The sequence below is a fragment of the Anoplolepis gracilipes genome, chromosome 11, assembly GCF_047496725.1.
Source record: "Anoplolepis gracilipes chromosome 11, ASM4749672v1, whole genome shotgun sequence".
NCBI classification, from domain to species: Eukaryota; Metazoa; Arthropoda; class Insecta; order Hymenoptera; family Formicidae; genus Anoplolepis; species Anoplolepis gracilipes.
In genome coordinates this window covers 6514489-6530219 of record NC_132980.1, presented here as the reverse complement: position 1 = coordinate 6530219, position 15731 = coordinate 6514489, and the positions used below count along the sequence as shown (strand labels likewise).

General features: G+C 42.4%; 2 protein-coding genes across 5 annotated transcripts in view; one reads left to right on the top strand and one right to left on the bottom strand.

Moving 5' to 3' along the window:
- Positions 1-12309, bottom strand: part of LOC140671419 (growth factor receptor-bound protein 14) — a 273947-nt gene extending 261638 nt beyond the window's left edge. For both annotated transcript variants that reach the window (XM_072902695.1, XM_072902696.1), the window contains exon 1: positions 11806-12309. The gene's annotated coding sequence lies outside the window, so the exon portion shown is untranslated. The remainder of the gene's footprint in view (positions 1-11805) is intronic.
- LOC140671418 (SET and MYND domain-containing protein 4) overlaps positions 1-15731 on the top strand; it is a 115872-nt gene that overhangs the window by 45952 nt on the left and 54189 nt on the right. The window lies entirely within an intron of this gene.

Here is a 15731-nt window from a genome sequence, read left to right as displayed (position 1 = left end):
TTCGAGGGATTGCGGGCACTCTCGCTCTACGCCGGCTTGTTTTTCTGGGACGCGATGGATATCGGGTCGTGTGAATAGGGTCAAGCTAATGCTCTCGTTATTGTCGTTGTTGTTTAGCGATAGTTTTCAAGGAAAAATATTTTATGGACAGATATACATTTTGTTTGATAACATTAAAATCGTAGGCATACTTTTTTTCTCTTCAAATGATAATAAAGAAGTACGATAAATCTTTTATACGTATGTATATATATCTCTATAGAGTTCTATATACATTTCAACATAGCACGTAAACGATTCGTCTCTACTAAATTACATTTATGACGTATTTTAATTTTTTCTCAAATAAGCAACGAATATTGCGAATAAACAAAAAAAATATAATAAAAATTATTTATGGTATAACAAATAGAATTGTAATGAAAATAAAACAAATGTAATAATAATAATATACAGTAATAATACATATGTAATAATAAATATAAAAAAAATATAATATAAAATATGTAATAAAAATTACTCGGTTACTCTTATCGCTTACTTCGAGGAAAAACGATTGAACGATGTGTTTGATTTACGGGAAACGTAATGCAGAAATATAAAAATCACGATGGACGGTCATCATACGCAAGTGTCGCGACAAGGGAGAATTAAGACATTGCGGGAAATTATCGCCGGCTCTCCCGTAGAGCGCGACGCGATATAAACGACGTCTTTCCACCGTCTAGCCCTTTCGCGTGAGTTAAGATCTTCCCGATTCCCGCGCATTATCGTAAATCCCGGCGTCTCGCCGGGTCACATCGCTTTAAAGAATCGTCGGCATTCGTCGTAACATTCGAAGGAGGAGGGCGGGGACTCCGCCAAAATTGGAACGCGCCTTGGATAAGGTCGAGGGCTCTCCTGCCATTCTTCTCCTTGCGTCGTTCACTTGCCAGCGAATCTGCGGTGCAAAAACGAGCGAGAAGGACGGTCTCGTTGAAAAGAGACGGGTATAAAGAATGTGTGGAAAGTGAAATTAAAATAGGCTCGCGCGCGGATTTCAACGATAACCTTTTTGCGATATCGTTCCGAGGGGAAAAAAGGAATCGCCTGCGGTTGCTTGTTTCTGCCGGTTATTGAGACAATTTTCGTACGCGATCTGAAGGGAATAGAGGGAGAGACACAAAAGAGTATCATATCGCGCTGCAACGGTAGCTAACCGACGACATTATGGTGACAACGGTATATTGCTTCCCGAGAATCGCGCGGTTTCTTTTTTTCTTTTTTTCTTTTTTTCTTTTTTTGCCTCCGCTATTTCGTAACCCGAGGATGCAATGTGAATAGACGGTCACGAAGATAGCACACGAAGGTTCCCTCGTCCGGAGATCGACGTATCCGCATCAGGTATATATTCCACGCGTATTCCACGACGGTGAAAAATATTATAACGTAAGGTAGGCTCGTATAAATATCCCATTACCCGTTATCCGCGCTAGCAAAGCACCGCGCGTGATTTTTCATTTTAATCTTGAACGATGGACGCGGGGGGTGGATCCCTCGGCGCGGCGGCTGCCGTGTCGATGGAAACGAATAATGAGAAGATTTACGAGCCACGCGCGGAAAAGGAGAGAGGGAGAGAGGAGAGGACGCGGCGCCGGCATTAGCGCGGAAATTTTTCGAATTATCACTGCTCCTTCGCTTCCTTGACATTACCTTCGACAGACGGGAAGAGATATAACGTGGTGGAATAACGGGCCCGAAGCCCGTTAAGCTATCCCTATATAAGCGCGAGATTTTTTTCCCTCCTGCTCCGCCGCCCCCCCCCCCCCCCCCGCCACCGAAACTGCCGATGCCGCTGTGCTTTCGGGAGACGAAACATATGCAAATTCTCGCCGAAGAAGCACGTGTTGTGCGGTGCGCAAGCCGTTGGTAAGCACGGCAACGCAGATTTACGGGAAGAAAATCGCGCGAAATGGAGCGCGAATAAATCCGACGTTCTCGCGCTCTCTCGGTGAAAAGCACCGAGAGAGAAAGAGACAGAGGGAGGGGGAGAGAGAGAGAGAGAGAGAGAGAAGTGTGAAAGGCGAAATCTCGTAAACCCGAGCTTTTGGACAATCCTGTACATATAGGGTATATACGACCATATACGACGCGCGGGCGAACCATGCTGTTTCTCGCCCCGGAGGCGGACATTGCGGCATTCATCATCGTGTCGCGATGAAAATCGACCCTATGGTTTCCCACAGGTTCTCTCCTGGTGTGCGTCGTCACTCGACGAAGCAAAGAACGCAAGAACGACAGCCGAAGAAAGGAATTGCAGCTGATCAGGTTGCGAGAAGGGAAATTCACAAATGACATTTCGCACGTGCGAACGATGCGAAGGAAAATGGTCGTTGCGGAAAAAATACATTGCAATACTAAAAAAAAAAAAACCTGCAAAGAATTATTGCAAAATGTCCGAATTAAATATATTGCGTGCTAAATGTCATTTGGGCATTTTCTTCTCGTCAGCTTCAACTCCCTTCTTCGGCTGTAGTAGGGAGTTTGCATTAAAAAAAAAAATACATTTTTTTATATATGTAATTTAAATATATATTATTATAAATTGATTTATAAGAAAATTTTAAATTTTAATCAATAGAAAGGTGTTAAAAAATTAAATTAAAATTTAATAAAATTTAAATTGTGAGTATATCACGAAAAATGACGCTGATGATTAAGACAGATTGTCTGAAAATTTAGACGAAACGGTGTTTGAATTCTTAAGCAATTTTTACAATGTATATTGATAACGCGAAGAGGCGAGAGAGAGAGAATTTTTCTGCCGAGAGCTTCGGCGAGAAAGGGCGGACTTTACACGTGTGTTATTCCATCCGCAACACGGCTTTCAGCTTTTGTTTCATTAACCTCCGTTTCGCGTCCGCAGATCGCGAGCTGCTGCCGTTTCGAAAAAAATCTCGGAGCTAGCAATATTATTACACCCACTCTTCTTCCCCGCCGCCCCCTTCCCCGCTGTCGCGGAAATGTAAATTAAAACTCCGGACGTCGCCGAATATTCTCGCGCGAATTTTCCGGCGCATGTTTCGGTCGACGGAACGTACGCGTATATACATACGGCCAATAAAAAATTATATAAAACCACCGGGCGGAGGTGAAACGAAAGACCCACGAGAGGATAACACTTTATGCCGAGAACACAGCCCGAATAACATTAGTGTAACTGAGGGGTGGCGACGGAAGGGTGGAGAACAAGCGACGAGAGAGAACGAGAGAGAGAGCGAGGAAATGGCGATGTCGTATCAGAAACTACCCCATCGCGAAACCTCGACGAAGAAACTTTCGAGTGTACCCCTGAAGGAAAGCAAGGGGCAGAGGAGGGGGGGGGGGGGACGATCATGCGGTGAGAGACACAATGCGATCGATCGGACGACTTCCAGCGAGTTACTTCAGTTTACAGTTTTTCCCGCTTTTTTTCACGTTATTCCAACGTCGTCCGTCGTTCGAGCGGATGGTTTGGGGAGAGGGTGGCGAGGGAGAGGGAGGGGGGAAATGCGCTCGTCACGTAGAGGCGGAAACTTTCGTCATTCGTGACGGCGCCAGCGAAGGTCGAGTTTTCGCAGCGCGAAGAATGTCGGGGGGTAAATGGGATGGGGTGGAGTGGACTCTCTCTCTCTCTCTCTCTCTCTCTCTCTCTCTCTCTCTCTTTCTCTCTCACTTTCCTTTCGAACGCGTTAACACACGTCCGTCGTTCCGGATGTTTCCGGAGTTGGGGGACGTGGGATACGTGCTTCTTATTTCCTCCTTCCCCGTAATCGGAGGGAGGGGGGTAAAGTATGACCAGTTACTTAAGTAGAGTGATAATTTTAATCTTTACGCGCGGACGTGTGACGTTTAAAGTCACACGCATTCGAGGGAGGCTTTTGATGTTTAATTTTCTTTTTGCACGCGCCAACTTTTTGTTCCGCGCCATCTGCTTCTTTCATTCCAGATGATTTAATTAACGGCGGAAATAAAGTGTAGAAAAAAGTATATATATATATATATATATACGCTTTCATCTCTCAGACAAGTTATTTGCGTTGAATAAACTGAGCAAACATTTGCAGCGCGTTTCATTAATTATCTTTTATTCGCAGACGGAAGAATAATATATATATATATATATATATATATATATATATTCGAGATGCTCGCCTTAAACGTGTTAAAGTTTAACGCCAATCAATACGAGTTAGTAAAACTGCCGTTTAAAATGGAACGACAGACTTTAAACTTTAGTTCGACAATGCGAGGGGCATTTGCCCCACCTCCGGTTCGGACACCTCTGCGAGTATCTTGAATGTTGAAAAAGCTTCATTTGTCGTCGATCGCGACGTTCAATTTTAAGTCCGTTCCACCCTGAAGTAACAATTTCCGCTACGCGTATCGAGGATTCATATCTCATAACCGTCACGTCTCGCTGGTCTCGCTGGCTTCGCGTCATTAAGATGCATTTATTATTCCCTGTGCAGCCGGAGAAGCGCCGCGTTTGCGATGGCGAGAAGCCGGAGGAGGGACGAACGCGCCCGGGAATGGATTATCGAAGAAGCGAGATTTCCAAACGAGATTTAGAGTGTCAGCGAGGGGCTGAAAAAGCTTCAACTCTTCCTCGGCGAAAATGACGGCGAAGGTAGGTAGGTAGGTAGGTAGGTAGGTAGGTAGGTAGGTAGGTAGATAGGTAGGTAGGTAGGTAGGTAGGTAGGTAGGTAGGTAGGTAGGTAGGTAGGTAGGTAGGTAGGTAGATAGGTAGGTAGGTAGATAGGTAGGTAGGTAGATAGGTAGGTAGGTAGGTAGGTAGGTAGGTAGATAGGTAGGTAGGTAGGGAGGTAGGTAGGTTGGTAGGTAGGTAGGTAGGTACATCGAGGGACGGGTCCTTTCAAGCTCGTCTGTCGCCTATGACAGACCCGAGGCGGAAAACTTTTATCTGCCGGCGATGATTTATGTATGAGCCGCGATAAATTGTTTTGTTAGCATCTCGCGAAATTAGCATCGCTAAAGACGCTCGTTCTTTCAATTACGTTAGCATGAAACGAAGAAGATCTCGGGGCCGGTCTTGTATCAGATAGGACCGGCAAAACGATCGTTAAACGTATCCCGTCCGGAACGGGATTAAAACGATTTTGTGGTATTTTAGCGCGGAATTTGTAACCCAAATGCATTTAATACACGATATTACTGTTACTGTTGCAATTCTAGAAATTAGAAAGAAAAAAACTGAATTTTCGAGCAGGCGGAAATTTATTTTTCCCATGATAACTAATTATAATTTAGAATATAATTCACACAAATAATCTATATATAAATCTAATAATTTAAATCTAAATAATCTATATAAATAATAATCTATATATATATATATATATATATGTCTAATAAATTTATTTTGGAAAAATTATTTGTCACTCGAAACGATGACTTGGAGGTAAATAAAATTAACGCGAACGTTTTCAAATTAATGGCCAATACATATTGCAATATATATATATATATATATATATATATATATATTTACATGCTATATTTTTTTAATACATCGCGAGAGTAAAATCGCGACGGTCATTTTATCTCGTAATTTGTCCTTCGTGAATTCGCGCAAGGTTTTCGCCAGGAATTATTCATCGTCAACGTTTCGCTGCTCAAATGGGGTAAATAAAACGCCGTTGCGAGAAGGAGAATGCCGGGACGAGAAGAGAGCGAAATAAAATTTACAAACGAATTTGTGTATATGTGTATGAGTGCGAAACGCGTGCTTTACCAAAGGGAAACCGGGAAAGAGCTTCAATGGCGAGGAAATAAGAGATTCTCGGGTGTCGTTTGAAATCCATCGAGATTATTGACAAAGAAGGAAAAGTTTTCGTGCCCGTGAAAGGGAAGACGATCTTCGGCGCGCGATTATCCAGGGAAATCCCTACGATTTTCAGTTTTATCATGCTCTCCGCAAACCAGACCTTTTATTTCCGTGCCATTACGACAGTCAAGTTATGCCGCTTCTCAGTTCTTCTAAATTGATGAAAATAAAGTTGTCACGACGGGTAAGCTCGACTCGCCGACGACGAGTGTCCGCCGACATTTTCGAACTTGGAAACTTGCACAGACGTGACTCCGTCTATATTCTCGTAAAAACCATAAAAGATCCCAGATGTATAATAATCAATATAATTTGTATTAATATTATGCGGAATGCACTTATAAAGTGAGAGAGAGAGACATAGAGTCACGTAGCGTGATGCAAGCGTGACGTAACCCAGGATTATATATCTAATTTTATGGACCGAAAATACAACAACAGATGTCTCACGCTCTCCTATACCTGCTTCTCTACGGTTATAGCTCGAACTGAATAACTGGAAAACGTCGAAAAAGATCCGGGATAAATCTGGCAAATAAAATTACGCTTTATGTGCCGGTCTCGGTGATTTGCGGAGCGTGCGAGACAGCTTGAAAAATCACCGCGGGAGAGAGATGCGAGAGAACGCGGGCCAAGAGAGAGAGAGAGATAGAGAGCGACCACCGGCGTACCAGAGTCGAGGTCACTGCGACGCCCAGATTATTGGCGAAGACGAAAAGTTCGTCTCGCAAACGCAACCCGGCTTTAGGAAAAGGAGGAGACGACGGTGAAAAGTTTTCATCGGCGCCAATAAGCTCGCGCAGCTGTGATCTGCCAAAACGTTGGAAGGAGACGGCGAGATGAGATGAGAGCCAACGATTCCTGTAATTTAGAGTTCCGACGTACTTTCGAGGCTCGGGGCTCCGCACTCCTGGCTGCACCTGAGTTCTGCCGCGCGCGAGCGCACGTCTAAGAAATCCATTAGGGGCCATTTATTTCCCACCGTTCCGTGCCACTCCGACTGCGACAGCGAATCGAAGAGCGACGGAAGCGAGGGGAGAGGAAGGGCGGGAGGAAGGCAAGAAATAAAAAAAAAAAAAAAAAAAAAAAAAAAGAGCGAGAGAGAGGGGAGGGCGAAGGAACGAGAGGAGCAGCTGGGAAGAGGGAATGCCGAAGGGGGTAAAATAAATGTACAAACGAGATTCCGGGAGTGCCTGCGTATGCGCTCCGATGCTGGGGACGACCCTGGAGCAACGACGCTAGGGCGACGACGACGACGACGACGACGACGACGACGACGACGACGACGACGACGACGACGGGCGCCGCGTTGATGGAAGAGTAAAGAATGCCCCGGGGTAGGTCGCGTGGGGAAACCCGTGCGCGAGGGTGATGACCGACGATGTCGAGGGTTAGGGTCGGTAGACGATTCGGTAGACGAAGAAGAGCGAGAGCGATTACTCAAAACTGCTAGCTAGATAGACAACAAGTCATACAAATTCGCCAGGCATTTCTCTCCTCTCGCAAGCGCTAGTTTACCCGCTTAACACTTTTAATTGCGCGCGCACGATGCCGCTTTTATGCGAATTGTGACGCATTAAAGTGGATTAAAGCAAACAAAGGCTATTCGATGCTCGAGAAGTCGATGTAAAGGTTTAAGGAAACATTAAGATATTGAAAAAGCAATTAAGCATTTTGCGACAGACAAAATCACAGCTGGATAATTGACTTTTAAAGTATTTTTTTTTATATATATATTTAAATCAAATTTAATTATATCTAATAATTTTATATAATAATAATAAATTATATATATTTTTATTTTCAATTTGCCCCTGACTAATGATATACTTAATTTTTTTCTTTGAATATGATATGGTCATTCAGCTCGTTGTTATCATTTTGTCAGAATGATAGAGTTTTAGAAATAGAAAGATGAAGAAAGCATGATAATTTGTAAAATTGCAGATATATCAGTTTGACACTTGAGTTTCTTTCCGCCAAAGATTTCGACAATGCATTTTGTAAACGTATATAAATTAATAACGATATCGCGTCATACTTGGCGCTTCATATTTCTCCTTGACAGTTTCGAAAGTTCCCTCGTCTATTTTTCATCCAATGTACGTCTCGCTGTAAGAAAATTAAACCTGGCAGGGGGAAAAAATGTCGGAAGGTAAGGAGATAAACGAGGCACGCGATATAAGTCGAAGGGTTGAGAGAGAGAGAGAGAGAGAGAGAGATCTTCCCGAAACGAAATCCGTGTCGGAATCTCGAGAGCGAAAATTCGAGAGGGGGGAGAGGGAGACTTCGATGACGAGAAAATGAGAAACGAATGGCCATTATCACGGCGTATTGCGAATCCGACAGATTATTAACACAAAATTACTTGAGCGCACGCAAAGCTCACCGAGAGTTTCACGGCGGAAACATCAGAAAAGGCATTAGCGTGCGCTTCCCGACAATCCTTTGTTGTATCCTTGATTGTATCCGTTATCTCATCGTCGAGATTCACGGTCTGTTACGCGCCGATTTATTGAATTCGAATCATTTTATAGCAACTGCTTTATATATTTTTATTTCATTTTTCATATATTTTTGCTTTTACCTATTTTATATATTTTCGTGTATTTTTATTTTTTATATACTTTTATTTTATTCTTCGCATATTATAGTTTCATAAATTGAACTTAACTGAGATATATTATAGATCTGATAAATGTAAACACATAGTTTTTTTTTCATGCTTTTACAGTTTTTAATGATAAAAAACATAAAAAATGCTGCGACGCAAAATATCCTAACGACTTCGAATTGTGAAATCTCTGATATTTTGCTTGAATAACAATTACATATACGTTTGATATAATTAGATTAATAATAACAATTATTATTATAATAAATAAAAATAAAATAAGACATTAGAGAATAATTAGGAAAAAAAAGTATTAAGAAACGGATACGCGCGCTATCTGATTAACTCGGAATCGCACACAGCGTAATCAAATCACAGACGCAAGAATGCGTCTCTTATATTCCGTGGAACAAACTTAATCGTTTTCTTGTGTAAAATCTCTCGGAGCGACGCGACCCGACGCGACGCGAGGGAGAAAAATTATCGCGGACGGAACGCGCACCTCACGGAAATCCTGCCCGTGGCGTGTTTGCGAAAATTAATCTCGGACGACTTATGGCCCCTAATTTAACCGCGTCGTCTCTTCCATGACACGCGGTGCATTCCGTATATAGGCTCGTCGTTGGTGGCCGTCTACACCCATTCGCGCCCAAGTCGCTAACGAGCGTGCCTTTCTGGGTAGGTGTGAGTAATTTGGCAAATTAGTAGTCGAGGATCGATGAACAATATTCGCGCCGTGTTTGAGGCAACGGGCCGGATCGCGCGTATAATAGCCGCGCCGGAAACCGTCCTCCCGTGGAATGAGTGCTTCCACCGTTTGGGCAGCGAGGGCTTTGTGCCTTTAAAATCCCGGCAAGACCCTCTTGGCACTCGATGGAGAGAGAGAGAGAGAGAGAGAGAGAGAGAGAGGGGAGGAGGGTGGCAGGGAAAAGGGGATTCGCCGAATATACGATATATGCTTATCCGATAGGCCAAGTTTACGAATACAACATTTGTCACGCGAAAGGATCCTTTCGAAGGCGAAACTACCATCGAGATCGTACGCCATTTTTTTAGAAAATTAATATTGTTTACGGTAGAAAAAGATTTTATTATAGATTGTTAATGGAATTTATAAAACTCTAAAAATGTAAATAACAGAAAGAAATGAAAAAATATGCAATTTGATTAGACAAAATGCAATTGCATTCTTTATTTATATTTTTTGTAAATAATGTGCATTGTGTAATAGTATTGCAGAAATAATAATAATAATAATAATAATAATGTAAAATTATAATAAAGTAAATTAATAATAATTCTTTTAAAAAATAATTTTAATCATTATTTGTTAAAACAATCATAAATAAAATTAAGTGAATTATAGTCATATACACAGTTAAATTATAATTATAATAAACATGACAGAGAGTCTGCTTTCCAATTCTTTTACATTTTCTATCAAGATCAATTTTATGTTGAAACACTTTATCCTGATAATGTTGGAAAAGCTATTAATTTGACGTTGATATCTCATTATATTGAACACACAAGTCTCTCGCAGTGATGTATGTTTATGATGAAACCTCGCGTCTACTAAATTCTCGATTATTGTTGCTACACTCGTGGGGGATTGACGGTATTGGCCAATAGCACTTTGCACTGCCATTCTGCCAGATCTAAAAAGTTAAAAGCTTCTCTGATTTTCGGCCGATTCCGCGGCAAACTTTCGACGATCAATGGGGATGAACTCTTATTGTTAGCGAATTATCGGCTAGTTTAACCTCATGATTTCTCTTGTACTTGTAATGTACTTGTGAGAAAGATCTCGACAATTTAGCTTAACCAACAAAGTGCACAACACGCTATAACTTTTCAAAAAATTGCGACTAAATGTCATAAAAGGAGAAAGCTTTTTTTATCTTTATTTTTGCAAAATTGACATTTCTTGAAATACACAATTATTATATACGTATATATTGTTATATTTCGTGGCCGGTTAAGACTTTTGATATTTAAAGAGAAGATATCTAAAGCTTAAAAACTGTATTGAAATTTTGATAAAAAGAACTCGAGTTGGCCTGCGAGGGTAAATCGATAGGTAAATAAATTGCCGAGCGGATAGAGAAGAAAAAACGCAATCGCACGATTGATGGACGATTTGCGGGGAAAAGGAAAGAGGACCATTAAGCGCAGGTTAAAAAATTGAAGTAACATTTAGCAAGCGTCAACGGTCGGATTAGCCGCTGATCCGATTAAATCGGGCAACCGATCGATGCTGTTTATAAACAGTCGCAAACTCGGCGGCTCGGCGTTGCTCTCGAGACGATCGTCGAGAGGAGCGTGTGCTCGCGATCAATCGTTTTTTTTTTTTTAAATCACAAACGTTTTTAAAGACCGAATGTGACTTGCCATTTCAGTACCGTGGAAATTATCGAAAAATAAAAACGAAAGAGAGAGAGAGAGATAGAGAGCTCGACTTGGAAAAGAGGCTCGCGAGATACGAAAATAACGCGGATGGAAAAATGTGTCGGAGTTCACGCGGACAGTCTTCCCGACGAGCAGTTCTTAGATTCGATTCGAGCCGTAATTTACAAACAATCGAGCGAGTAAAGGACGGGCAAACGAATGAACGATTACAGTTATTTCCGTCGAGGTGAGCGAGTTTAAATTCTTCGGAAATCTAACTTATCGTTATGTTGACACGAGAGCCGCGAGCGAGAAACGGGGTCGTTTCTGTGTCGAGGGTAAGCTCTCTCTCTCCCCCCTTCGAGAGGAAGCTTCTGTCCTCGAGCAAAACGGTATTCTGGAAAGTTTCGGGAAGAGAGAGAGAGAGAGAGAGAGAGAGAGAGAGAGAGAGAGAGACCCTGTCGCGCGCGTTTACCCCCGCCCGACCCGTCGCACCGCTAACGACCTGAAAACCACCAAGATATATGGCGGGCTCGCATATCACCGTAGAAGAATGCCCGCGCGCAGAGTCCGGGGAGAGATAGTTGAAAGTGGAAAAGGTCGTGCGGAGTCAGACGCGCGGGCGGCAGAGAATCTACGGCGACTTCCTAGCGGCTGTAACTATACTCGACTCGCTTCCCGCAGGATCGGAATATAATCGATTCCCTCTTTGCTTTTTCGTTTCTACCCCTACCCCCTCCCTCTTTCTCTTTCTCTCTCTCTCTCTCTCTCTCTCTCTCTCTCTCTTTCTACAGATTCTAATGTAATCGTCGTCTGACATAATGCATGCATACCGCCGGCCAGTTTTCGCGCTCGCGTTGCGTCACTGCACGATATCGCGACAGATAATTTACATTACGCTTTTTTTTTTTTTTTTTTTTTCCCTTGTAACACTCACTCGTCCTCCCTTTGTCTTCCTTTTCTTTCCCACGGCCTTTCCACCGATTGCGATCCAGGATCCTATTCTCAAACCCTCGTCGACCGGGAGTCGCGCGCTCCAGTTTTCACACTTCACCACTTTTTTTATTTTTCCTCTCGTTTTGCGTATATATATATATATATATATATATATGTATATATATATATATATATATATACATACGTAATTCTTAATCTACACTCGGATTGCCATGCCGATTGTCGTCGTGCGAGGCGCGTTTTTTTTCACAGCGGAACTGTGTCATCCTCACGACCGGTCTCGCGCACTTGTCGACCGCGTAGCACGAATATCGCCGTTAAATGCCAGGCTGTATCTCGTGGCCAGTTGCTTTTTTTTTTTTTCTTCCTTAATTCGCCGAGGCCGCCGTTGCGAGTATAGAGACCGGCATGACCCCGCCACGTCGCGTTCCAGCCTGCCGCGCGATCCTGACGGGTCGAGATCGCGTCGCCTACTGCGAGACGTCGCGCGACCGCCCGCCGCCGCCGCCGCCGCCGTCGCTGCCGCCGCCGCCGCCGACGCCGCCGCCGCCGACGCTGCCGCCGTCGCGTTTCGTACACGCCCGAGCCGGCGTGCCTGCGTAAAGCGCGACGCCCACGCGAGAAAGGCGCGCGCGAATCCTCCTCGCCGCGATTTCGTCCAAGACTCGCCCGCGAATCCGACTGTCCGCGCGAGATGAGACAGGAAGGGGGAGAGACGGGGGCGGGCGGGGGGGGGGGGGGAGTGAGCCGCGACGATCAATCATCGAGCATCGTTTGCGATCGCGGTAAAAAAGAACCTTGCGATGTTCCCTGTAAACAATTAAAACGCACTTAGCTGAAATAATGCTGCGTCACGCGCGCATTTTACGAATCTGCGAATATTACGGAAAGGCGGGAATAAAGAGAGCGTAATAAAAGAAAAAAAAGGTCGTCTTAAAGTTAAAAATAGATGTATAACTTATCCTTTATCGGTGAGTCATTTTTATCTCCGTGCAATTTCTGGCAGTATTAATTCCTTTAAATCTTTTACTTTATATATATATATATATATATTTGTAACAACAATAAATATTTAAGCAAATTATTTTTTAAATTTATTATTTTATTATTCTTTATTTAAAAGGATCAAAGAAGGTATATAAATTTTATAAATTATATATAATTTATAAAACTTATATACCTTCTTTGATTTTTTTAAATAAAGACTATGAAAATAAATTATATTTTATAAATTATACATAATTTTTTATCAATCTATCACTTTTTTGAAATAAATACTCGGGCATGATTGATCCATCTGTATGGTTTGAGGGTGCCAAAAGTAACAATACAGAATGAGGGTTAAGAGAGATTAGGAGGCACAAGAGTAAAAATAAAAGAAAAAATTGAAATTATGCGAAAAAATTACTTTTATTATTTTTTGATGGAAATGATTCGCTCGAGAAATTACGTCGAGTATCGGTTCCTAATGGTATGCATAATTTTCCAAAGTGACGCAGCGTTATTCCAGCCGATGGTTTCGTTGCCGGCACGTAATATCGTGCATACTATCGTAAATTTTTTGTCGCGCCGGCCGTTGCGCGTGGACGACGAAGCGTGGAACGATACATTATTTCGCGGCGGATTATGAACGTATGCGTTAATTATTAATCGTCAATTGCAATTAGCGCCAGTTGCAACGCATCCGATCGATAACGCGCGCCTCAGAATACATCGTGTGCGCGCGGCTCATAATTTTATTTCATACCAACGTCGATGGAATTATAATTTACATGAAATGACATGCATATCCACACACACATATATATATATATATATATATATATATATATATATATATTCCTATCCGAGTTGCGAATCGAATCTCTTGTCTTCGAACGATCTCCGCGGAATAAAACGCGCTAAATGTATCGCCTGACGCGATGCGACGAAAATAAATCTCAATACAAGCTCCCAGCATGATGGGGAGGGGGAGAAAGGGGCAGTAGGGGGGGGAGGATACAGGCAGTAATCCTACGGCGTCATTAATAATTCGTCGGAGAGCTGTCGTACAGAACTTCAGATATAGGTACGTCGATGTCCCTGCGAGAGAAAATTCAGGAGGATTCGTTAATCAAATTTCGCGGCTAACGGGAGATTCCGCAGGCGACATCGTGAAACATTTATATTGCCGCTGTTATATCTCGGAAATATACGGAGACTTAAAAAAAAAAAAAAAAAAAAAAAAGAAAAAGAGTGCGCCACCTTTTTAAAGAAAAGAAAAAAGGGAGAGACGAGAAGAGACTTAACACGCTGTTATGATAATTGCGAGGCTAAACTTGAAATATTAACAACAGCGGGTCTCCCTCTCGTTGCGGTTGAGGTACATGAGTCAATTGCTCATGGAATAAAGAAATCGTGAAGGGCGGTCGTTTTGCGAAATTACACAGAATTCACATTTCCATGAAAATCGCCGGTTATATAGCAGAGTAATGGCTCCATTTCCTGTTCAAATAATATTAGTTCGGGCATTCCCTCAGCGTTTTGCGGTAGAATGTGTCGAGTCTATAATAAATACACATTGAACAAATGAACGGTGAATGAATAGCGAATGTAAATTTATAATACGAACGCGAAAAGAAACGAACGAACCATTCGCATTCTCCTTTTGCTGTATGTACATATACTTGTCTCTTTAAACGTGAATAAAGTGAATAAAAAAAAAAAAACAACAAGACAAGAAACGCAACATCTATCGATAACTTGAGATCGAGTTCACATCTTTTTTTAATTAAATATTAATGATGTGTATTTCTCGTTAAAATATCGGCGCTAAGGAAAAATGATAATCTTTTCATTTTTCACAGATACATAAATATATGTAATTTCGTCTTGCGTGCACTTGACATTATATTTAATGAATTTTGCGTGTAATAAGCAAGTATCATTTCCGATTGACGGCTGCTGTAAATAAATACACGGGGCGACGGATTCGTTATCGATTAATTAGATATCGCATGGAGGCCCCTCCGATTCGTGTGTCTTGGCGAGCGAGACGGATTATCGATTTCGCTGGAGATAATAGCGATATTCGTTGCCCTATGATGTTCAAAAGAGACGGTGGAGTAGCTTGTCTCTCAGCTGTGCGACAGAAACTCCGGATCCCGCAGTTACCTCAGCCAGGCTGCTGAGAGTGCAGGCTGCTGAGAGTGCAGGCTGCTGAGAGTGCTGCGAACTTCCGTAACTTCCTTCTCTCTATCGTAGATGGAATGTAGTTTTTGCGGCCCGAGATAAATGGCTGGTGGCGAAGCAAGGTCTCTCCGGCTCGGGATATTATTTTCAACGTTATTGACTCTTGATAAGAAGGCTAACATTTGGACTTCGGGGTCCCCCGCTCCCTGCCTCCCCCACGTTTCTTTTCGTTTCAGCGAGATAAAAGAACTGACACTCGTTAACCTTAACGCGAAGTACTCGTGTATGATTTAGAGTAACGTTCGTACGCGTGTCGCGTGTTATTTTAATCGAAACTCCTTTCTTCGCGCGTATATATATATATATATATATATATATATATATATATATATATATATATATATATATCTGTGTCTGTATATAACGTAATTAATTAAAACGGTGAAGAAAAAATATTTTTATTCAGAGAGCAATTTTCCGCGTCGGCGAATTTTTCGCCGAGCAATCCAAGAACATTCCATATCGCAACTTCGAAATAACAATCATAGCGCGCGCGGGCGGGGGAGGGGGAGAGGGTGGGTCGAGGAAACATTCAGAGGGACTCGTTGAACGACTCGTATCCATAAAAATCTCTTGATAAAGAGAACGAAACGGGAAAATCGGAAGACATTCCACAAAACATTTTTGCTCGCCGTTTTCCGCGCGTAAGAGGATTAAATTAAAACGCTAACATCG